This window comes from Quercus lobata, chromosome 5 (genome assembly GCF_001633185.2).
Source record: "Quercus lobata isolate SW786 chromosome 5, ValleyOak3.0 Primary Assembly, whole genome shotgun sequence".
NCBI classification, from domain to species: Eukaryota; Viridiplantae; Streptophyta; class Magnoliopsida; order Fagales; family Fagaceae; genus Quercus; species Quercus lobata.
In genome coordinates, this window is record NC_044908.1 from 38,002,811 (window position 1) to 38,026,722 (window position 23,912).

At 36.0% G+C, this 23,912-nt stretch overlaps 1 pseudogene; it reads right to left on the minus strand.

The window, feature by feature from the left end:
• Window positions 1–4,559: 4,559 nt before the first annotated feature.
• Window positions 4,560–23,429, minus strand: LOC115990426 (annotated as a pseudogene).
• Between the last annotated feature and the right edge of the window lie 483 nt (window positions 23,430–23,912).

Sequence of the window (23,912 nt, forward strand, 5' to 3'; positions counted from 1 at the left end):
ACAATGCATGCAAGAGGATCTCGATCGATCAAGAGGTGTCGAGATGCTATCGAGCCAACCTCGATGGATCGAGAAGTTGTCGAGGATCCAGAAGAAATCTCAATCGATCCACCTAGCTGTCGAGAAGCTATTGAGATTGCGATAAGAGGAAGTTGAAAAGCTTGATAGATAGCCAAGTGTCAAGGAGGTGTCGATAAGCTGCCGAGATTGCTTAAAAATAGTTTTTCAAGAAGGGAAAAACACAAATATGAATACAATCAAGCATGCAACTCAACCAAGGGTCCAATCAACATTTTAAGTTCTCAAAATCATCTTTCAACAACAATTTGAAGCTCATAGATCCCAAAAACACACACACACACACACACACAACAAGTCTAACCAATTTTATATTTCAAAAATGAGTTTAGACAATTTAGTGAGCATACATTAACACATGTAAAACCTTGTGATGGCCAAATCACATTGTACCTACACATGTATCAAAAGTAGCAAAGAATATTGCGTATTGTGTGTGAAAAAACATCGCAAGATTGCACAAATGTATACATGTTATGACGATTTGAGATATGAGAAAATCACTTTAACTCACGCACAATCATAACTGTTTAATGGAGACTATCACCTTCAAGGTACATCCTATAACTCCCACTTCTCCTAGAATACACGCTTACAATCATTTATAAAGCATATTTATTCTTTTTGCTTTATTTTCTTTGCATATTTTTATTTTAATAAGCATATCATACATGGGCATATAAGAGAAAGAAAAGAAATACTCAATGATATTAAGCTTTTGACATTGCACTTTTACTATACCGAAACATATAGATGTCATTTCATGATTGGTGGGCAACAGTGGTGAGATGGTTATTTATGCCTTTCTCTTAGGATTTTTTAGTCCTTCCCATCAAAAAGAGTGATACGAGTGTTAAGTACAAGAGATTACTTAATCTTTCTCATCACAAACAAGAGCCACAAAACTTACTTGCTTAGTTGTGTATAGAGATGCTCATCTAAGTTACAAGAGATACAAAGTTTAGAGGCCATCCAAGGTACGTAAGTACCAATATACACAAATATACACTATTTTTGTATTTTTCTAATTTTTCAAATTTTTTTATATGAAAAACAAAATAAACAAAACTGAAAACAAACAAAAACATGTTAAACAAAGCAACACAATGCATAAAAACTAGATGCAAATGCATGAGAGCATGATCCCAAAAAGAAAGTCTAACTTTAGATAGAAAGAATTAAAGCAAAGGACAAACAGAAAGATAATTAAGTCTTAGGATCCTTTGTCACCCACACAGCATGAGTCTTTGGCCATGAAGATGAAAAGGCACGTGTCCTAGTATGACTACTAAAGGACATAAAGGAATTAGAATTCCCCTAAAATTGAGTTAAAAAGTTCAAAACTTCTAATAACTCACCAAGAATAGGTACAGAACCTTTAGACAAATGATGAGACCTATTGGACACTCACTTATGAGGAAACAATTAGGACAAGTATAACCTAAAGCACCACAATGGTGACAAACATGAGTAGTTTTAGAACTACTCGGTTTCCTAGAAGGAGGTCTAACCTTGGAGGTTGACAGAGACCTTAACTTAGGAAAATTTGGCCTAATATGACCAACAATATGACAATGATGACAAGTGAGGACAAATTCAGAATTTTTATTCTTCCTATGAGGAGTTTTAGACATAGGTTTAGAAATTTCAGTGTTAATCTCAAAAATTTTACCTTTATCTATCCTAGCAATATTAGCCTTCAACTTTTCATTATTCATTTTAAATGAAGGAATATAAAAATCTTTTTCTTTTAAGTTAGGCTCAACAACAAGTTTGGCACTAGTTAATTTTTCAACTTCAGTTTTAAATTCAAGTAGTTGCTCTTCCAAACTTTAAATTTTGTCCACCTAAGATGAAATTTTATTTTTAAAATTTTTATTCAAATTATTGGCTTCATCCAATTTTGCAATCAAATCAACTTTTTCAAGCTTGACCTTTTTAATTTTAGCTTTTAATTTTGTAGAATATTCAAGAGATTTCATACAAAAATTATAAAGCTTGCAATAGGCATCTTGAATATCATCATCATCATTCAACATAAGATAATGTAAATCAAAACAATTAAGAGTTTCTATGAATGGATCACATAGCAAAGATTAAACCTAATCAGAGTGTGCCTGCTCTGATACCATTTGTTGGGAAATTTAGACCCCAGTTGATAGAATTAACAAGTTTTAAACCCAAGTTGTTAATTAGATTTATTATGAATAAAACTTGTTAAAACAAACAAACAAACATCAATATCATGTCAAAATCATACAGCGGAAAAGTAAATAAGACAAGATATGATAACACATAAAAACCAATGAAACAAACTAGTTTCACAGTAAAATAAAACCTGGGGGAAAACCTTTCCAAAAAGCAATCCACTATAGTAAAGAGAAGTTTCAGATCTAGTACAAAACCTTTGACCCTAGACTCTACAATCCCCGTAGATGAACTTACAGCAGAAACCTTCTACTACTTCAGAACCTCTGAACTCTTCAATATATGAACGCCACCCTTTTTACACGAATCCTAGTACGTGACTAACCAATGATGCACAGCTCCCAGTACGTGACTAACATACCAAATTGAAGAAAATTGTTGGCTGCAAAGTTCTTCACTTCATCAACAATGAAGATCAAGAAGCACTTGGTTACAAAATCCTAAGGCGCAAAGACACAATAGCTTCTTTCAGAGAGAATAAGGTCTCGGTCACCTTTTTCATGTGTTCTCCTTGTATTCTCTTATGTGACGGCCTCTAAAATAAGCTTTATATATGTCTAGGGTTGTGAGAAAAGAAATCTTACACTAATACATAAGCATGGGCCGAAAATCAGATCTGAAAATCTAAATTCCCATAACCTCGATAGATACCTCGATAGATAGTATCTATCGAGTAGCTGTCGAGCTATCTATCCGTAGGTGTCGAGCTATTTGTCCAGTTTTAGTGAACAACTTTTCTTCACACTTGTTTCTTAGTCCAATCTTCATGGCTTTATTACTAGACTTGAACAACATGTTTCTTGAAGTATTAAACACATCCTAGATCTACCAAAATACAAGTAAAGTGAATTTTTTCAAAGGATTAGCCAATTACACAAAATATGTCCTTAATAGGACTCATGCTCTCTTTCATATGTCCTTTGGTCAGCAAATCCTCAACTTGCTTTTGAAGTTCATTTGTCTCCTCTAGATTACTCCTATAGGCTAGTTGGTTAGGAATTGTCACACCTGGCACAAAATCAATTTGATACTTTATTCCTCCAATAGGTGGCAATTTACTAGGCACATCATTAGAAAATACGTCCTCATATTCCTACAACAAAGTGAAAACAACACTAGGTAAAGATTCGTCAAGTTCGTTAGTATTAAAATATGTCTCTTTGTACAAGAGTACAAATATAGGCTGGTTTGTATAAAAAAAACACTCTTAACATCACTCGCCTTAGCATAAAAACTCGCTTGTTTTTTTTTTTTTTTTTTCTCTCATTTTTTTCACTCTCTATTTTCTTTTCACTGTCTTTTTTCTTTTCCCTCTCTTTTTTCCGTTCACTCTTTTTTTCCCTTTCACTCTCTTTTTCCCTTTCACTCTCTTTCTCATCATCTTTTTTTGAACTCTCAGTCTCACAATTTTTTTTCAATTCATTCTCTCTTTTCAATTTCATTTAATCTTCATCCACTTGTCTTGGAGTCAATGGTACAAGAGTAATGGTTTTATTGTCTTTTACAAAAGAATGTCTATTCTTGAACCGATCATGATTGACCTTCCTATCAAACTGCCATGGCCTGCCCAATAATATGTGACTCGCATGCATTGGAACAACATCACAAAGTACTTCATCCTTGTACCTCCCAATTGAAAAAAAAAAAAAAAAAAAAAACCTTGTACTTGCTTATTTACCTTAATCTCCCCACAGTCATTCAACCACTACAACTTATACAGTCTAGAGTATTTCAAGGTAGGTAAATTCAATTTTTCAACTAAAGTAGTGGTAGCCACATTAGTACAACTCCCCCCATCAATGATCATACTACATACCTTGTTGTTGATGTGGCATCTAGTATGAAAAATGTTCTCCCTTTGCTATTCCATGTCATCCTCTTTGACTTGAGCACTTAAAGCACACCTAGCCACAAGTGACTCAGCCTCCACTGAATACTCCACATCATTGTCACAAGCATCCTCAAGTGATGGACTGGTCATCATCGCCCTCGCTTTCAATTTCCACCTCTCCATCAACATGTGCGATCATGGTCCTTTTATTTGGGCATTGCGAAGCTATATGACCTACTCCCAAACAACAAAAACATTTAATATCATGATTACAAGTTATTGATTCGTTTTTACCTTTGTTGACACTAGGAACTTCATCTCTCCTTTTCGGTGATTCGGTTTTAGACTTAAAAACAACCCTTTTGTCTTTCCTCCCATTTGACCTCCATGAAGCAAAGGAGTCCGGATTTTGAAATGACTGAGTTCCTTTCCTTTTAAGCTGTCATTCCACCTTTATTGCCATGTGCACCATGTCCTCCAACTCCACCATGTTGGTAATGTCCCTATTCAGCCCATTCAAAAACCTAGCCATGGTAGCTTCTCTATCCTCTTCTACATTAGCCCGAATCATGGCGATCTCCATCTCCTTGTGGTAGTCATCCATGCTCCTATGGCCTTGAGTAAGACTTTGTAATTTCTGATACAAGTCCCTATGGTAGTAACTAGGGACAAACCGCCTCCTCATGGTGGCCTTCATTTCCTCCCACGTCTCAATAAGCCTCTCATGGTTTCTCCTTCTGTTCATCACAAGTTGATCCCACCATATAATAGCATAGTCAGTAAACTCAATGATAGCAAGTTTTACCTTTTTCTCCTTGGAGTAGTTGTGGCACTCAAAGATTAACTCCACCTTCTTTTCCAATTCCAAGTATGCTTCAAGATCGTTTTCCCTTAGAATGATGGTATCTTCATTTTGATGTTTCCTAGGTTTTTGTCAGTTCCGTCTTGCCATCTCAAATCTCTTTAGAAACCTCTACCACGCCTTTCTCCCATTGGCACAAACCTACCTCATTGTTTAGTGGAGCCTGATCCTTTTCATCTTTGAACTCATCCTTGTGGTTGTCATCAAAATCATTCATGCACACATGCCTTTCTTGCCTTCTAGCATTAGGGACTCTTTAGGGTGCTTCTCATGCAAAGTAGCAATAACAGCATCTTTCCTATCCATCCAATCCTGAATCTCATTAAACAACACGTTCATGCGTTCAAATTGTTGTTTCATAACCTGCAACATTAAGGATGACTCCTCCCCCCTTCTATGTTTGATGCTTTGCCCCTGGATGACATATTTTTGAAATTATAGAGAAATGTTAGAAATAATTACTCACAACACTCCCTCACGTGTTTGCACTCAAATTATGTCACTCACACCCGTGTTTCACTCTTAAATTGGCCTTTTCCTGATATTAGTCTCACACTCTCTTGTCTTTTTTCACTTGTAGCTTCCCTTTTTCCAGTTCTTCATTAAATTAATAAACTTGATCAAGAAATTCAACTTGTAGTATTAAATCAATACTGACGGCAAGAAAATATTACAGAAACAATGAATCAAATGAAGAGGATAAAAGAAAACAATATTTTGGTTTAAGAGAACTGAAACTACAAACAATTTTCTTTTCTTTTCTGACATCTCTACTTTTTTTTCCACTTTTTTTTTTTGGGTCCTTTGTGCACGACTTTAACTTGGTTCACATCACAAAATAAGAACAAAGAATAAAGAACATAAAAGGAATAAGATAGGATGATAATAGGAAACAAAAGATAAAGGGATAATAAAACTGATTTTAGAATTTGTGCTCTGATACCAAATGATGTAAACCTCAATCGACACGCAAACTAGAGGTATAAATAACAAACCTTGACCCAATGATTACAACTGAATCGCGAACCGAAGGTATAAATTTTAAACACCACAAGGAAGAATCCCTAATAAGTTCACAATTCTTGAAGAGCCAAAAGAAGAAGCAAAACCTCACATTTTTCTGATTTTTATTCAATAATTTTCTCCATTACAATGAGTGCATGCTATTTATAAGACATGACTAAAAATAGGAAAATATAAAAAACGTACTAAATAATAAAAGCCTAAATTAAAGTTAATTTGGTTTGAAATTAGCAGCTCCAAAATAGGAAAATAGTTAAAAAAAACGTTATAAATTATAGAAGCCTAAAATTATGGTTGATTTGGTCTGAAATTAGCAGCTCTAAAATAGAAAAGTAGCAAAAAAAATGTTCTAAAACCCCATCGGGTGATTTTAAGGTCACCACTCCTAAGAATCCACTATTATCAAAACAAGCAGTTACAATTAAAGGAATCCCAACACCTTATACCAATCTACAGTTGAACCCTTATTGAAAGTTCAAAAACATGTACAAAACACCTTTGAACGTTTAGACCCCCAAATTACAACTTAACCAATTCAAGCAATATGTCAAACAACTAGTGTGCGGAAACTTAACATATGCTATAATATGAAATTGGTTAAAAACTATCTAACCCATAACAAAATAAAACCACAGCAGATAATGAAAAGGCAAAGATAGAGAGGAAGGAAGATGCAAACACAAAGACAACACGCGATGTGTTATCGAAGAGGAAACCGAAGCCCTCGGCGTAAAACCTCTCCGCCGCCCTCCAAGCGGTAAACAATCCACTAGAAAATACAGTTAGGATACAAGGACAGCAATAGACCCTCCAAGCCTAATCTGCCCAGTGCACCTAAGCCCTCCAAGCTTCTTGCTCCAACGAGGTTGCGCCGAACCTTTTTCTTTTCTAGCTTCCCGGATTCCGCTACTAGACCGTAGCATCAACCAATGAAGATTGGTTCCTTCCTAACTGTTTCCCAGAAATCCAAACAGCAGTCTCACAATGATGATGATGGTGAGAACCTGGTTTGGTATAATGCCTCTCAAGGATTTGACAATGGAGAGGAAGAGAGTTGAGGAATTTGAAGAGTCTCTAAGGTATGGATTGTGTGTGAATTAATCTTGTTTTTCTTTAGGGTTTCTCTCTCAAAATTCTCTCTGGAAGCTCTCTTTCAATCGTGGGTAATAGGGGTATTTATACTGGAGTGGGAGAGGAATATGAAACGTCAGGTTTTACAAAACAGGGGTGGCTCGCGGCTTGACCTCGCGGCTTGACTAAGTCGCGAGATCCAGTCGCGAGATAATCGTATGGCCATTTGTCCTGTTTTGTCCTGTAGTGCTCCAGCTAGTATGACTGTTCATCTTCCAGCATGCTTGGCACGTGTGCTGCTTCTGGCGGCTTGCAGCCGCGAGTCACCCGCGAGTCCCAGCCGCGAGTCTCTATTTTCTTGCACACTCTTGAGCAAACTTCACTTTATCTCACTCACTACCCTTACATCAAACCCACCTAAATACAGGGTTACTAAATGCTGAATTACAAGCAAATTTGGCATGGAATAAAGCCAATTAGATGGTTGAATAAATTCAACCTTACACTTATCCCAATACCCAATTAGACAGGTTTTGTAATAACAATCTCTTCTTTCAATACACGGCTCCCAGTACGTGACTAACCAATAGATGCGTAGGTCCTAGTACGCGACTTAATCACCAACTTGAGAAAGATGCTGGTTGCAAACAGTAAAGTTATGATTTACAAATATGTATTATGTTGGCTTTTATTCTGTGCCAAATTTGATTGTAATTATATTCAATCTTGTGTATCCTATATTTATTGTGGAATTTGATTGTAAGGGTTGTGTGATAGAGAGAGAGGGTGTGAAGACTCAAGCAATTGAAGCTAGAAGATTTCTTGCGGGTATCTCACGACTAAGCATACTGCGAAGTGAAGCATGTGCCTTGCACATGACTGGAATGCGAATAGTCAGTACAGATGGAGACAGCTGTGTTTCGCAAGTATCTCACAGGTAAGGCCTTCCCGTGAGACACCCGCGAAACATTCTGTTCTACCAGACTGTACTATCTGATACACACTTTTTGTACCCATACTATATATACCCACATTACCCACAAATGTTGAGGAGTGTTTCTGAGAGAAAACCCTAGCCAAACACCTTGAGAGTTAGAGATTATCATACCCATATATCTCTACACATAAGCTTGTGGATTTCCTCAACTCCTACCTCTCCATTTCCATACCATTGAGAGGTTGATAGCCCAAACACTTACCACACCAAGTATCAAGTAAGGTTTTGGTGCTACTGGTAAGTATTGGAAGAAGCCAAGGATTGCAGATGCAACATGGAGCTTGTTGTAGGATCCGGAGAGTTAGACAAGACACGGTTCTGAGAAACCTTGTTAGAGTAGGAGATTGGAGGGCTTAGGTATAGTGGGTAGATTAGGCTTGGAGGGTCTCTTGCTAACCCATGTATCCCAACTAATTGTCTAGTGGATCGTTTACCACTTGGAGGGCGGAAAAAATATTTTTCGCCGAGTTCTTTGGTTTCCTCTTCGATAACACATCGGCATGTTATCCGTGTTTGCATTCTTCTTCCCTACTCTTTTACATTTCATTTTACTGTTGTGTTTATATGAATATGTGTTAGAGTAGCTTGTTTGTTTATCCGCTCGCATTTTCACTATTCCGCACTTAGAATTAAGTTAGTGTAAAATCTATCAAGCCGTAACTTTGATTTGGGGGTCTAAACAGCTCGTGTTTTTTTTAACACATTTTCGAGCTTTCACAAAGTTCTTCAGTTCATCACACGATGAAAATCAAGAAACTCCTTGGTCACAAAACCCTAAGGTGTACAAACACAGTAACTTCTTCAATAGAAAGATGAACTAGGGCAAATTCTATCTCCGGTCGCAATTTGCATAAACAAAACATTGCTTCACACTTGTGCAACCTGTGTAACCTTTAATGGCCCTTAAAATAATCCTTATATATATTTAGGGTTGTGAAAAAAGAAAGCCTAAACATGTACTCACGGATTGGATGAAAAATCATCTTGAAAAATTGAATTTCATAAACCTCGATAGATAGCCATCTATCAAGCTAGCTGTTAAGCCACGAGCATTAACAGCTTTTAGACCTCAATAGATACTAGCTGTCGAGCTTTAAAATCCTGTAATTTCTCAGTTGATTCTTGGACAAACTCGCATAACTTTAATATTTGAACTTGAAACCTTGTTTCTTGGAGCATTAAACACATCTTAAATCTACCCAATTACAAGTAACGTGCGTTTTGTCAAATGATTTGCCAATTACATAAAATATTAACATATGTTCCTGCAAAGTTGTGATTTACAACTATGTTTTATGTTAGCTTTATTCCATGACAAAAAGTGTTGTAATTGCTTTAATTTATTTCCTTGTATTTTATGGGATTTTATTGTATTGGGTTTAGTATTAAGTTGGTGAAGACTCAAGCTTAATTGAAGATCAGTGCATTTCACAACTAGCTAGCGAGAAGTTAGCAAGAAGGGTTCCCGCGAAAAGAGCATGTGAGGAGCACATGACTGGAAGCTGAAGAGTCGTGCCAGGCTGTCTTTTTTACAAGTGTCTCACGGGTAAGGCTTTGCTATTCGTGTATCTCAACTTATTATCTGGTGGATCGATTTACCGCTTGGAGGGCGGCGGAGAGGTTTTTCGTCGAGTTCTTCGGTTTCCTCTTCAATAACATATCGCTGTGTTATCTTGTATTTGCATCTCTTATCCCTTACTCTTGTACTTTACTTTTATTGTTTGTTGTTCATATTTATGCACTAAAGTAGTATCAGTTGATTGTGTTTCATTTACTCTTATTTCCACACTTAGATAAGTTAGAATAAAAGCAATCTAGTCGTAATCTTATAATTTGGGGTCTAAACAGCTCTTGTATTTTTTAACACATTTTCGAGCTTTCAATTGGTATCAAAATGGGTACACTTGCTGTGGTTTTACAACCTAAGTGTGATCCTTAACCCCTTGTGTGTATTGCCATGGATAGTACTTTTGTATGCTTCTATGAATGTTGTTGAATGTAACATGCCATGTGTTTGTAAAAACGCCTCTATGAGTGTTAATACTCATAATTGTGATGACATGTTTCATGAATCTATGGGTGTTGTTGTTGATATTCAAAATGTCAAACTCTTAAAGAAAAAGGCTAAGAAGTTTCATGAGAATTTCAGCAAGTTCATTTGTGAAAAGGAAGATTTGATTGCTTAAGTCAATGAATCCAATAAATTGGTTGAAAAGTATAAGAAACTTGTTGAACAGTCTCTTGAAAAACTAAAGGAGTTTGAGTGTTTGAATATGGACTTGGATACTAAACTTGTTTTGTCTAACAAACATGTTGATGATCTTAAATCTGAAAATAAATCTTTTAAGATGCATGTTGATTGCTGACCCTATTGCTAAAAATGATGAAATTATTTCTTGCAATCATGTTGTGGCACCCGATTGTGTGCCTATTTTGTATTCTACCTCAAAGGACAAATCAGTGTACATTCCTCCACACAAAAGAAATCAAAAAGTAGAAAGAAAGGCTCTTAAGCCTAAGCCTCTATTTAGGTCTCATCCTAGGGAATTGAGTGGATCTAAGTTTGTTTCTACTTGCCACCATTGTGGTGTGATTGGTCATATAAGACTATAATGTCATAAGTTGAAGAGAGAACAAACTCATGTTGCTAGATCCCTTCCCAAAAGGCCTAGTGAACCTAAACACATTGTTTGTCACCATTGTGGTGCCTTTGGTCATCTAAGACTTCATTACTCTAAGTTCAAGCTCTTCAAAGAATCAAAAGAAAATAGAAACTTGAGCTTCTTAGAAGTTGTGCTAAAAAGGGTAAACCGGATTTGAGTGAAAATAGCATGTTGTTAAAGAAAGTATTTAATGCTCTTAACTCCTTGTCTATGTGCATCTCTGGTTCTCATTCTTCCAATCCTTGTTTCACTTCTCATGAGACACTCATTCCAAACAATCATTCTGTTTGGATGAAGAAAGGTTCATATGGTTGAGCTTTTGCTCTCTTGGTCCTTGATCTAATTCTTTCGATCTTTGTAGGACCCTTCATGCATTAGATGCTTCATTGTCATGCATTTGTGTATCATGCATCTCTTTATATGCATTTTTTTGTTTTTGTTTTTTATCTTACTTTATTGCTTTTTTTTTTATGTAAGTAAAAATCCAAAACCACATAAACAGTGAAAAATTCAAAAAGTTTGATTATATATGTTTGAGCACATTTCACATATGAGTTTGGCTTATTACCTTCGTACTAATGGCATAGTGCATTTACAAGCTTAGCTTGTTATGTATGCACATTTATCTGTGTGGGAGAAATCTTGAAAACTATGTGTGGTTGTAAATAGATCTTCAAGCTTGTCATGAATGATTGGTCAATAGTCTTGATGGTCTTGATACTTGTATAGACTTGTATCTATATCTCTTCCTACTTTATTTTTATGTTTTTGCTTAAAGAACTCAACAAATGTAAATCTCTAAATAAAAAGAGATAATGAGTTGCAAAAACCGTCGCACATACTAGTATTTGACTAGAAAAAAGGGAAAACAGCTTTTTATTGAAATATATGGTACTCAAAAAGCCAAAGGCTCACTCTCAATATTGAAATATCAAAAATTTCAAGCACCGATCTCAAAATGAGATGTACTGTTAAAAAATGATCAAATGTTATGATTTGTGCAGAAGCCAAATAAAAAGCTTCCAAGATTTGTAATCATTTTTGTGGGAGGTCATATATGCTCATTTCTATAGTTGAAATAGACCACTTGACTTAGTACTAGTTGAGTATGACTTGATTGAATTGATCATTGAAGTTTCACTCTAGACTAAAAACTATTCCACAATTGATCCACACACACAACACACAAGTTCAATGATCAATGAATGCCTATTTCATTTGTGTGCTTATACATATTCAACTGTGATGTGTGTGTGCTCAACCTTATGTGGATCAGACCAAAAAGATTTTTGCACTTTTTTTTTTTTTTTTTTTTTGCTTTTGGAAGTGATTTGTATCACCCATGTTTTTCAAAATTCTTCAAGTTGTTTTTGTGTAAAAAAAATGTTTTCTGGGAATTTTTGTGACTTATTTCAAGTTTAAGTTCAATCGCAATTGAAATTTTTGGCAATTTTTTTGAGAATTTTCTTGCTTGGGTCGTGTAGGAACAAAATTCCGGAGGAAATTTTTTTTTTTTTTCTCTCTCTCTCTCTCTCTCTCTTTCTCAGCCTATCTCAACCCGGTTTGGATAGAAATATTACAAGAGTGATGTTTTTTAATTTTTTTAATTTTTTCGCTATTTTCTTTGGAATTTTCTCGCCCAGGTCAGGCAGGAACGAAATTCGGGACGAAAATTTTTTTCTCTCTTTCACGGCCTATCTCAGCCCGGTTTGGATAGAAATATTGTTGGAATGATGTTTTTTATTTTTTTTTGAATTTTTTTGCTATTTTTTTTGGAATTTGTTAGCCCGGGTTGGGTAGGAACGAAATTCAGGACGAAATTTTTTTTCTTTTTTTCCCGGCCTATCTCAGCTCGGATCGGATAAAAATATAGATAGAATGATGTTTTTCAATTTTTTGAATTTTTTTTATATTGTTTTTGAATTTTCTTGCTCGGGTCGAGTAGGAACAGAATTCGGGACGAAATTTTTTTTCTCTATTTCTCGGCCTATCTTAACCTGGTTTAAATAGAAATATTGCCAGAATGATGTTTTTTAGTTTTTTGAATTTTTTTTTTTTGCAATTTTCTAGCCCGGGTTGAGAACGAATGGAATTCGGGATGAAAATTTTTTTTTCTATCTTTCTCAGCTTATCTCAACCTGGTTCTGAAAGAAATAATACCGAAATGATATTTTTTTTGGAATTTTCTAGCCCGGGTCGGGTTGGAACGGAATTCAAGAAAAAATTTTATTTCTCTCTTTCTCGACCAATCTCAACTCGGTTTGGATAGACATAATACCGGAATGATGTTTTTTAATTTTTTGAATTTATTTGCTATTTTTATTGAGATTTTCTAGCCCGGGTCGGGTTAGGAACGGTATTCGGAATGGAAATTTTTTTCACTCTATCTCGGCCTATCTCAGCTTGTTTTGGATAGAAATATTGCCGAAATAATGTTTTCGAAATTTTTTGATATTTTTTCTTTTTTTTTTTTTTGGAATATTCTTGCTCGGGTAAGGTAGAAACAGAATTCGGAATGAAAATTTTTTTCTCTCTTTCACGGCCTATCTAAGCATGGCTTGGATAGAAATATTGTCGGAATGAGGTTTTTTAATTTTTTTTAATTTTTTTGAGAATTTTATAGCCCGGGTCGGGTAGGAACAGAAGTCAGTAAGAAATTTTTTTTTCTCTTCTCTCCACCTATCTGAACCCGGTTTGGATAGAAATAATGTTGAAATGATGTTTTTCAATTTTTTTGCTATTTTTTTTTTTTTGGAATTTTCTAGCCCGGGTCGGGTAGGAACGAAATTTGGGATGAAAATTTTTTTTATCCCTTTCTCGGCCTATCTCAACCCAGTTTAGATAGAAATAATGCCAGAATGAAGTTTTTTAATTTTTTTGCTATTTTTTAGGGAATTTTCTTGCACGGGTCAGGTAGGAATGGAATTCAGGATGAAATTTTTTTTTTTTTTTCTCTTTCTCGGCCTATCTTAGCCTGGTTTAGATAAAAATATTGCTGGAATGATGTTTTTTAATTCTTTGAATTTTTTTGCTATTTTTTTGGGAATTTTCTCGTCCGGGTCAGGCAGGAATGGAGTTTAGGATGAAATTTTTTTTCTCTTTCTTGGCCTATCTCAGGCCGATTTGGATAGAAATATTGTCGGAATGATGTTTTTTAATTTTTTGCTATTTCTTTTTGGAATTCTCTATCCCAGGTCGGGTTGGAATTGAATTCATGACGAAAATTTTTTTCACTCTTTCTCAGCCTATCTCACCTCGGTTTGGATAGAAATATTGTCGGAATGATGTTTTTTAATTTTTGATATTTTTTTCCCTTTTTCTTTTTTAATTTTCTTACCTGGGTCGAGTAGGAATGAAATTCGGAAAGAAAACTTTTTTCTCTCTTTCTCGGCCTATTCATGCCCGGTTTGGATAGAAATATTTCCGGAATGATGTTTTTTAAATTTTTAAATTTTTTTAGGAATTTTCTTGCCCGAGTCTGGTAGGAACGGAAGTCGGGACAAATTTTTTTTTTTTTTTTTCTCTTTTCTTGGCCTATCTGAACCCGGTTTGGATAGAAATAATGACAGAATGATGTTTTTTAATTTTTTGAATTTTTTTGCAATTTTTTTTGGAATTTTCTAGCCCAGGTCGGGTAGGAACGGAATTCGGGAAGAAAATTTTATTTTCTCTTTCTCAGCCGATCTCAACCCGGCTTGGATAGAAATAATGCCAAAATGAAGTTTTTTAATTTTTTGAAAATTTTTACAATTTTTTTTTCGAATTTTCTTGCCTAGGTCAAGGAGGAACAAAATTCGAGACAAAAATTTTTTTTTTCTCTTTCTCGGCCAATCTTAGCCTGGTTTGGATAGAAATATTGCTAGAATGATGTTTTTAAATTTTTTTTGGAATTTTCTCTCCTGGATCGGGCAGGAACGGAGTTCAGGACAAAAAATTTTTTCTCTCTTTCTCGACCTATCTCAGTCCGATTTGGATAGAAATATTGCCGGAATGATGTTTTCTAATTTTATGAATATTTTTGCATTTTTCTTTTTTGGCATTTTCTTGCCCGGGTCTGGCAGAAACGGATTTTAGGACGAAAAATTTTTTCTCTCTTTCTCGGCCTATCTCAGCCCGATTTGGATAGAAATATCGCCGGAATGATGTTTTTAAATCTTTTGATATTTTTTTCCCTTTTTTTTTAATTTTCTTACCTGGGTCGAGTAGGAACGAAATTCGGAAAGAAAACTTTTTTCTCTCTTTCTCGGCCTATTCATGCCCGGTTTGGATAGAAATATTTTCGGAATGATGTTTTTTAATTTTTTTAATTTTTTTAGGAATTTTCTGGCCCGGGTCTGGTAGGAACGGAAGTCGAGACAATTTTTTTTTTCTCTTTTCTTGGCCTATCTGAACCCGGTTTGGATAGAAATAATGACAGAATGATGTTTTTTAATTTTTTGCATTTTTTTGCAATTTTTTTGGAATTTTCTAGACCGGGTCAGGTAGGAACGGAATTCGGGACGAAAATTTTATTTTCTTTTTCTCGGCCAATCTCAACCCAGTTTGGATAGAAATAATGCCAAAATGAAGTTTTTTAATTTTTTGAAAAATTTTTACAATTTTTTTTCCAATTTTCTTGCCTAGGTCGAGGAGGAACAAAATTCGAGACAAAATTTTTTTTTTTCTCTTTCTCGGCCAATCTTAGCTTGGTTTGGATAGAAATATTGCTGGAATGATGTTTTTAAATTTTTTTTGGAATTTTCTCTCCCAGATCAGGCAGGAACGGAGTTCAGGACGAAAAAATTTTTCTCTCTTTCTCGACCTATCTCAGCCCGATTTGGATAGAAATATTGCCGGGATGATGTTTTTTAATTTTATGAATTTTTTTGCAATTTTTTTTTTTTTGGGTATTTTCTTACCCGGGTCTGGCAGAAATGGATTTCAGGACGAAAAAAGTTTTCTCTCTTTCTCGGCCTATCTCAGCCCGATTTGGATAGAAATATTGCCGGAATGATGTTTTTAAATTTTTTTGCTATTTTTTTTTAAATTTTCTTGCCCGGGTTGGGTTGGAACGGAATTCGAGACGAAAATTTTTTTCTCTCTTTCTCGGCCTATCTCAACCCGGTTTGGATAGAAATATTGCCGGAATGATGTTTTTTTTTTTAATTTTTTTTTAATTTTTTTGCTATTTTTTTGGAATTTTATAGCCTGGTCAAGAAGGAAAGGAATTCGGGACGAAATTTTTTTTTCTCTCTTTCTCGGCCTATCTCAACCCGGTTCGAATAGAAATAATGCCGGAATGATGTTTTTTAATTTTTAGCTATTTGTTTTGGAATTTTCTAGCCTAGGTCGGGTAGGAACGAAATTCGGGATGGAAATTTTTTTCCCTCTTTCTCAACCTATCACAACCCGGTCTGGATAGCAATAACGCCTAATGTTTTTGAATTTCTTTTGAATTTTTTTGCTATTTTATTTGGAATTCTCTATCCCGGGTCGAGTAGGAACGGAATTCGCAACGAAAATTTTTTTCTCTCTTTCTCGGCCTATCTCAGACCGATTTGGACAAAAATAATGCTCGAATGATGTTTTTTAATTTTTTTGTTATTTTTTTTGGAATTCTCTGTCTAGGGTTGAGTAAGAACGGTATTCGGAACGAATTTTTTTTTTTCACTCTTTGTCGACCTATCTCAGCTTGGTTTGGATATAAATATTGCCAGAATGATGTTTTTTAATTTTTTGATATTTTTTTGGTAATTTTCTGTCCCAAGTCGGGTAAGAACAGTATTTGGAACGAAATTTTTTTTCACTCTTTCTCGGCCTATCTCAACTCGGTTTGGATAGAAATATTGTCGGAATGATGTTTTTTTAATTTTTTGAATTTTTTTGCTATTTTTTTGGGAATTTTCTTGTTCGGGTTGGATTGGAATGGAATTCGGGACAAAATTTATTTTCTCTTCTTCTCGGCCAATCTCATCCTGGTTCAGATAGAAATAATAGCAGAATGAAGTTTTTTAATTTTTTGAAAATTCTTGCTATTTTTTTGACAATTTTCTTGCCTTCGTCGGGAAGGAACAAAATTCAGGACGAAATTTTTTGCTATTGTTTTGAGAATTTTCTTGCCTGGGTCGAGTACGAACAAAATTTGGGACGAAATTTTTTTTTTTTCTCTTTCACGGCCTATATCAGCCTAGTTTGGATAGAAATATTATTGGAATGATGTTTTTTAATTTTTTTAATTTTTTCGATATTTTTTTAGGAATTTTCTCGCCCGGGTCGGGCTGTAAAGGAATTCGGCACAAATTTTTTTTTTCTCTCTTTCTCAGCCTATCTCAGCCCAGATTGGATAGAAATATTGCTGGAATGATGTTTTTTAATTTTTTGAATTTTTTAGCTTTTTCTTTGGAATTTTCTTACCCGGGTTGGGTAGGAATGGAGTTCGGGATGAAATTTTTTCTCTCTTTCTCGGCCTATCTCAACCCGGTTTGGATAGAAATATTGCCGGAATTATTTTTTTTTTTTTAATTTTTTTGCTTTTTTTTTTTTTTGAATTTTCTAGCCCAGGTCGGAAGGAACGGAATTCGAGACGAAAATTATTTTATCTCTTTCTTGGCCTATATCAATTTTTTTCTCTCTTTCTCAGCCTATCTCTGCCCAGTTTGGATAGAAATATTGCCAGAATGATGTATTTTTAATTTTTTGAATTTTTATGCCATTTTCTTGGGAATTTTCTAGCTCGGATCTGGTAGGAACGGAAGTTGGGACGAATTTTTTTCCCCCCCTTTTCTTGGCCTATCTGAACCCGGTTTGGATAGAAATAATACCAGAATTATGTTTTTTAATTTTTTGAAAATTTTACTTTTTTTTTGGAATTTTCTATCTCGAGTCGCGTAGGAACTTTATTCGGAACGAGATTTTTTCTCTCTTTCTCAGCCTATCTTAGCCCGGTTCGGAAAGAAATATTGCAGAAATGATGTTTTTTAATTTTTTTTTAATTTTTTTGCTATTTTTTTGGGAATTTTCTAGCCCTGGTCGGGTAGGAGTAGAATTCGAAACAGAAATTTTTTTCTCTCCTTCTCGGCCTATCTCAGCCCAGTTTGGATAGAAATTGCCCTAATGATGTTTTTTCATTTTTTTGCTATTTTTTACAAATTCTCTATCCTAGGTCGGGTAGGAACGGTATTCGGAACGAAAATTCTTTTCACTCTTTCTCGGCCTATCTCAGCTCAATTTGGATAGAAATATTGTCGGAATGATGTTTTTTAATTTTTTGATACTTTTTCCTATTTGTTTTGGAATTTTCTTGCCCAGGTTGGGTAGGAACGAAATTCGGAACGAATTTTTTTTTTCTATTTATCGGCCTATCTCTGCCCGGTTTGGATAGAAATATTGCAGGAATGATATTTTTGAATTTTTTTGGAATTTTCTATCCTAGGTCTGGTAGGAACGGAAGACGGGATGAAAAAATTTTTTTTCGCTTTTCACGGCTTATCTGAACCTGGTTTGGATAGAAATAATGCCGGAATGATGTTTTTTAATTTTTTGAATTTTTTTGGAATTTTCTAGCCCAGGTCGAGCAGGAACAGAATTTGGGATGAAAATTATTTTCTCTCTTTCTCATCTGATCTCAACCCAATTTGGATAGAAATAATGCCAAAATGAAGTTTCTTAATTTTTTTAAAAATTATGCTATTTTTTTGGGAATTTTCATGCCTGGGTCGGGTAGGAACAAAATTCGGGGCGAAATTTTTTTTTTTTTCTCTTTCTCGGCCTATCTCAGCCTGGTTTGGATAGAAATATTGCTGGAATGATGTTTTTTAAATTTTTTAATTTTTTTGGGAATTTTCTGAGCCCGAGTCGGGTAGGAACAGAAGGCAGGACGAAAATTTGTTTCTCTCTTTCTCAGCCTATCTGATATGAACTTCACCAACAATTGTGATGAAACCTGATAATAATGATGGTTTGGAACCCCAAGATCATGTAGACAAGATTTGTTGAGCCTTAACCCGTCACCTAACCAGATGAGAACCAAGACTACGGTAGAATTGAAACGCCACACCAAGAATTCCTAAGAATCTCTCAAGAATCAAAGGTGATACGTTTGGTTGTTTGAATGCCACAAGATTAACTTGATAAGTTCATGAGTTCTTTTAAGAACCAAAAGGATCACAAGAATCACAAGGAGAATAATTTTCTGAATACCAATCTGTCTTTTTAAAAATTCGTATTACCAGATATATGCTTGGAACAACCCTCCAAGAATAGGTAAAAATCATAATTACAACTTCAAAAACAACACAAAAATTAATCTAACCAAGCTCCCACGTTTTTTAGTTTTCTAGGGCTTCTAAAGGCAGTCAAAAATAGCTAAATGACTAGAATTAACATGCCCAGCCAATACCAAGACATCTTCCCATTTAATATCCTTGGAACTTAACAAATTCACACCCTTTTTATGGTCAGACCATGCTGGTTGCAAATTTACATGCATTAGCTTCTTCAATTGCTTTGATGACATGGACTGAGCCTTGATTATTATTTGAGCCCATCTTGGTCTTTTTAGAATCAACCCATTTAGTGCTTCCTTGAAACATTTGGCTCTAAGTCTTGTAATTGGGCCACTAGAAAATGACAAAGGATCTTGTGCAAATTCAGCGTCATTTCCACTTGTATGATCAGCATGTCCAGCTCCTTGGTGTGCATCATTCTCCCCCTCTTGAGAAGGATTTGTCCTCAAATCATCACCTACATCAAAAGGAGTCAAATCAGCAACATTAAAGCTTGCACTGACACCATACTCACCGGGTAAGTCTAGCTTGTAGGCATTATCATTGATGCGCTCCACTACTTGAAATGGTCCATCACCCCGAGGTAGGAGTTTTGAACGTTGTTTCTCTGGAAAACGTTCCTTATTTAAGTGCAACCAAACCCAATCTCCTGGTTCAAACACTACCTTCTTGCGTCCCTTGTTGGACATATTGTTGAGTCCTCCTTTCAATGTTCAGCCGTGCCTTTTCATGAATCATCTTTACAAAGTCTGCTTTCTTTTTGCCATCTAAGTTCACACGTTCACTCAAAGGTAAAGAAGTTAAATCCAAAGGTGACAATGGGTTAAAACCATAAACAATTTCAAATGGTGAAAACTTAGATGCAAAATGTATACTTCTATTGTAAGCAAATTCAACATGTGGCAAACAATCTTCCCAGTTTTCAAGTTCTTTTTAATGATAGCACGCAACAAGGAAGACAAAGTTCTATTTACTACTTCAGTTTGACCATCCATTTGTGGATGACAAGTAGTAGAAAACAACAACTTGGTTCCCAACTTTCCCCACAAAGTTTTCCAAAAGTAACTCAAAAACTTTGCATCCCTATCAGAAACAATGGTCCTAGGCATACCATGTAGCCTAACAATTTCTTTGAAGAATAAATCAACTATATGTGATGCATCATTAGTTTTGTGACATGCAATGAAGTGTGCCATCTTGGAAAATCTATCTACCACCACAAAAACTGAATCTCTCCCCCTCTTAGTCCTAAGTAAACCTAAAACAAAATCCATAGAAATATCAGTCCAAGGTTCACTAGGTATTGGCAAAGGGGTGTACAAACCATGGGGTTTCAACTTAGACTTAGCTTGTTTACACATGATACACGTCTCACAGATTCTTTCCACATCACGTTTCATATGAGGCCAAAAAACAATGATCATGCAAAATTCCTAAAGTCTTAGCTACACCAAAGTGACCCATCAAACCACCACCATGAGCTTCTCTCACAAGCAATTCACGCAAAGAACACATAGGCACACACAGTTTATTTTCCCGAAACAAAAATCCATCATGCCTATAAGACTTACCAAATGCTACTTTTTCACATGCGTTGAACACATCACAAAAATCAGAATCTTGTGCATACAGATCCTTAATGTATTCAAAGCCAAGCATTTTTGTATCTAAAATGGAAAGTAAAGCATACCTTCGGGACAATGCATCAGCCACCACATTTTCCTTACCTTGCTTGTATCTGATCACATAAGGAAATGTTTCAATGAATTCCACCCACTTGGCATGGCGTTTGTTCAACCTTTGCTGTCCTTTCAAATGCTTCAAAGATTCATGATTTGTGTGAATCACAAATTCCTTTGGCCATAGATAGTGTTGCCAATTTTCCAAAGCCCTTACCAAGGCATACATCTCCTTATCATAAGTGGGGTAATTTAGGGCTACCCCACCCAACTTTTCACTGAAATAAGCAACTGGACGCCCTTCTTGCATCAAAACAACTCCAATACCTATTCCTGAAGCATCACACTCAATTTCAAAAGTTTTAGCAAAGTTAGGTAAAACAAGCAAAGGTGCATTAGTTAACTTTTCTTTGAGCTGATTAAATGCCTTTTCTTGTTCTTTCCCCCACTTAAACGACACATTTTTCTTGATGACTTCAATGAGAGGGGCGGCTAAGCTACTAAAATCACACACAAATCGTCTATAGAAGCTAGCTAAGCCGTGGAAACTCCTCACTTGGCTGATAGTTGTAGGCGTTGGCCATTCTTGGATTGCCTTCACCTTTTCCTCATCCACCACAATTCCTCCTTTACTAACAACAAAACCAAGAAACACAAGCTTATCCGTACAAAAGGTGCACTTTTTGAGGTTAGCAAACAACCTTTGATATCCACTCTTAAGATCAATTTTTGTAAAGACACAAAAACCATGTAATTCATCCAGCATATCATCTAATCTAGGAATTGGATGACAATATTTTACCGTTATGTTGTTGATTGCTCGGCAGTCGACACACATCCTCCATGTTCCATCCTTCTTAGGAACTAATAACACCGGAACCGCACAAGGACTCATGCTTTCTCGCACATACCCCTTTTCCAATAATTCACCTACTTGCCTCTGAAGTTCCTTGGTCTCCTCGAGATTACTCCTATAAGCTGGTCGGTTTGGAATTGATGCACCAGGTATGAAATCAATTTGATGTTCAATCCCTTGAATTGGAGGTAAACCATGAGGTACCTCTTCGAGAAGGACATCTTCAAACTCCTGCAAAAGAGAAACAATATTGCTCGGTAATGCACCGGCGAGATCATTAGTACATAAAAGAGCCTCCTTGTACATGAGTACAATAAGGGGCTAGTGTGAAAATAATGCTCTTTTGATCTCACTTTTTTTTGCAATGTAATTGAATTTTTCATCTCTTGCTCTTATTATGGCTGAATCCCTCTCTCTTTCTTTTTCACTCTGATCACTGTTTTTCTCTCTCTCCTTTTTTTTTTTTAAAAAAAAAAACTCTTTTTTCAATTTCGGCCTTCCTTTCTTTTTCCTTTTTTTTTTTTTTTTCATTTGATTTTTGTAACTTCAATTGGTCCTCCCTGACCTGTTTTGGAGTTAATGGCACAAGAGTAATAGGTTGCCCTTTAAGAGTGAAAGAATACTTATTTGTGAATCTATCAAGCATAACCTTCTGATCATACTGCCACGGTCTTCCCAACAATACATGGCACGCATGCATGGGAACCACATCACATAGCACCTCATCCTCATATTTGCCAATGGATAATGCCACCAACACTTGTCTTGTCACCTTGATTTCGCCACATTCATTTAGCCACTGAAGCCGGTAAGGTTGAGGATGTTTTAAGGTAGTTAAGGCCAATTTTTCCACCAAATAAGTGCTGGCTACGTTTGTGCAACTCCCTCCATCGATAATGACATTGCAAACTTTGTTATTTACAAAGCACCGAGTATGAAACAAGTTCTCCCTTTGATTACTTTCTTCCTCCTTAACCTGCACATTGAGAACTCGCCTTACTACCAATAAATCTCCAACCACAGCATTTTGCTCATCATCGGCATCCTCCAAAGATGGCATGTCATCATCATCTACTTCTTCCACATTCTCTGACTCAAGCTCTCCTTGAGCATTTATCACCATCACCCTTTTGTTTACACATTGGCTGGCTATGTGTCCCCGCCCTTGACATTTAAAACACTTAATATCACGTGTTTTAGAACTCGAAGCCTCGGTGTTACCTAAAGTGGTCTTTGAGTTGGCACTCTTAGATGGTTCAAATTTTGGCTTATTTTATAGCTGCTCGTCTCTTTTTGGAGCTGTCTTCCAGGGACTGGTGGTAGCCATAAGTTATCCCCTCCTAGCCAATCCCTTTCATTTGAATTGTTCCTCCTCCTTTATGGCTTGATGCACCATATCCGTCAATTCAACAGTGTGCTGCATCTCAACTATATCCACAATCTCACGATTTAAACCGTGCAAGAACCTAGCCATGGTGGCTTCCCGATCCTCTTCTACATTAGCCCGGATCATAGCTACCTCCATCTCCTTGTAATACTCATCCACACTCTTGGAACCTTGAGTTAACCTCTGCAACTTTTGATACAATCCCATATAATAGTGATTGGGTACAAAATGCCTCCTCATAAGCATTTTCATCTTCTCCCAAGTGTCCACGGGTGGTTCTCTATTCCTCCTCCTATTAATCAATAATTGATCCCACCAAACAATGGCATAATCAGTAAATTCAATTGCAGCCAACTTAACCTTCTTTATCTCCGAATAGTTGTGACAATCAAACACCGTCTCCATTTTAGTTTCCCACTCCAAATAAAATTCAGGATCATTTTTACCTTGAAAAGATGGGATTTTAATCTTTATGTTTCCTAAATCATTATCCCTCCTAGGCCTACCCATCCTTGCTTCTCTATTCCCATATCCACGCTTAAACTTGCCTCAGTTCACATATGGCCCATCAACCTCCTCCGACTCCGCCTCTTCCTTAACATTCCGCCATGGAACACGCCCACCTTGCTGCCTATTGGGATTGTCATGTTGCTGGCCCCTAGGAGTTCCTGCTTCTACCCTATCCAACCTCTCATGAATAGGTTCTAATTCAGCCCTCAACATACGCCTCATCTCCCCTAGCATCGCTTGCATTTGGAGGGTCTAATCCGTTGGTGGTTGAAGTCCTTCGGTTGTGTCTTCTTCTTGATTATTGGACATATTTAAAATCTGCAAAATAAAGTTAGAATCCTCACAAGCCCTCCCTTACGTGTTTCACTCAAGAATTGATACACTCGCACTCGTGTTTTCACTCTAAACGACTTTTATCCTCTTATGGTCTCACACACTCTTGCCTTTTTCCACTCTTTTGTGTCTTCTTTAGTTCTTAATCGA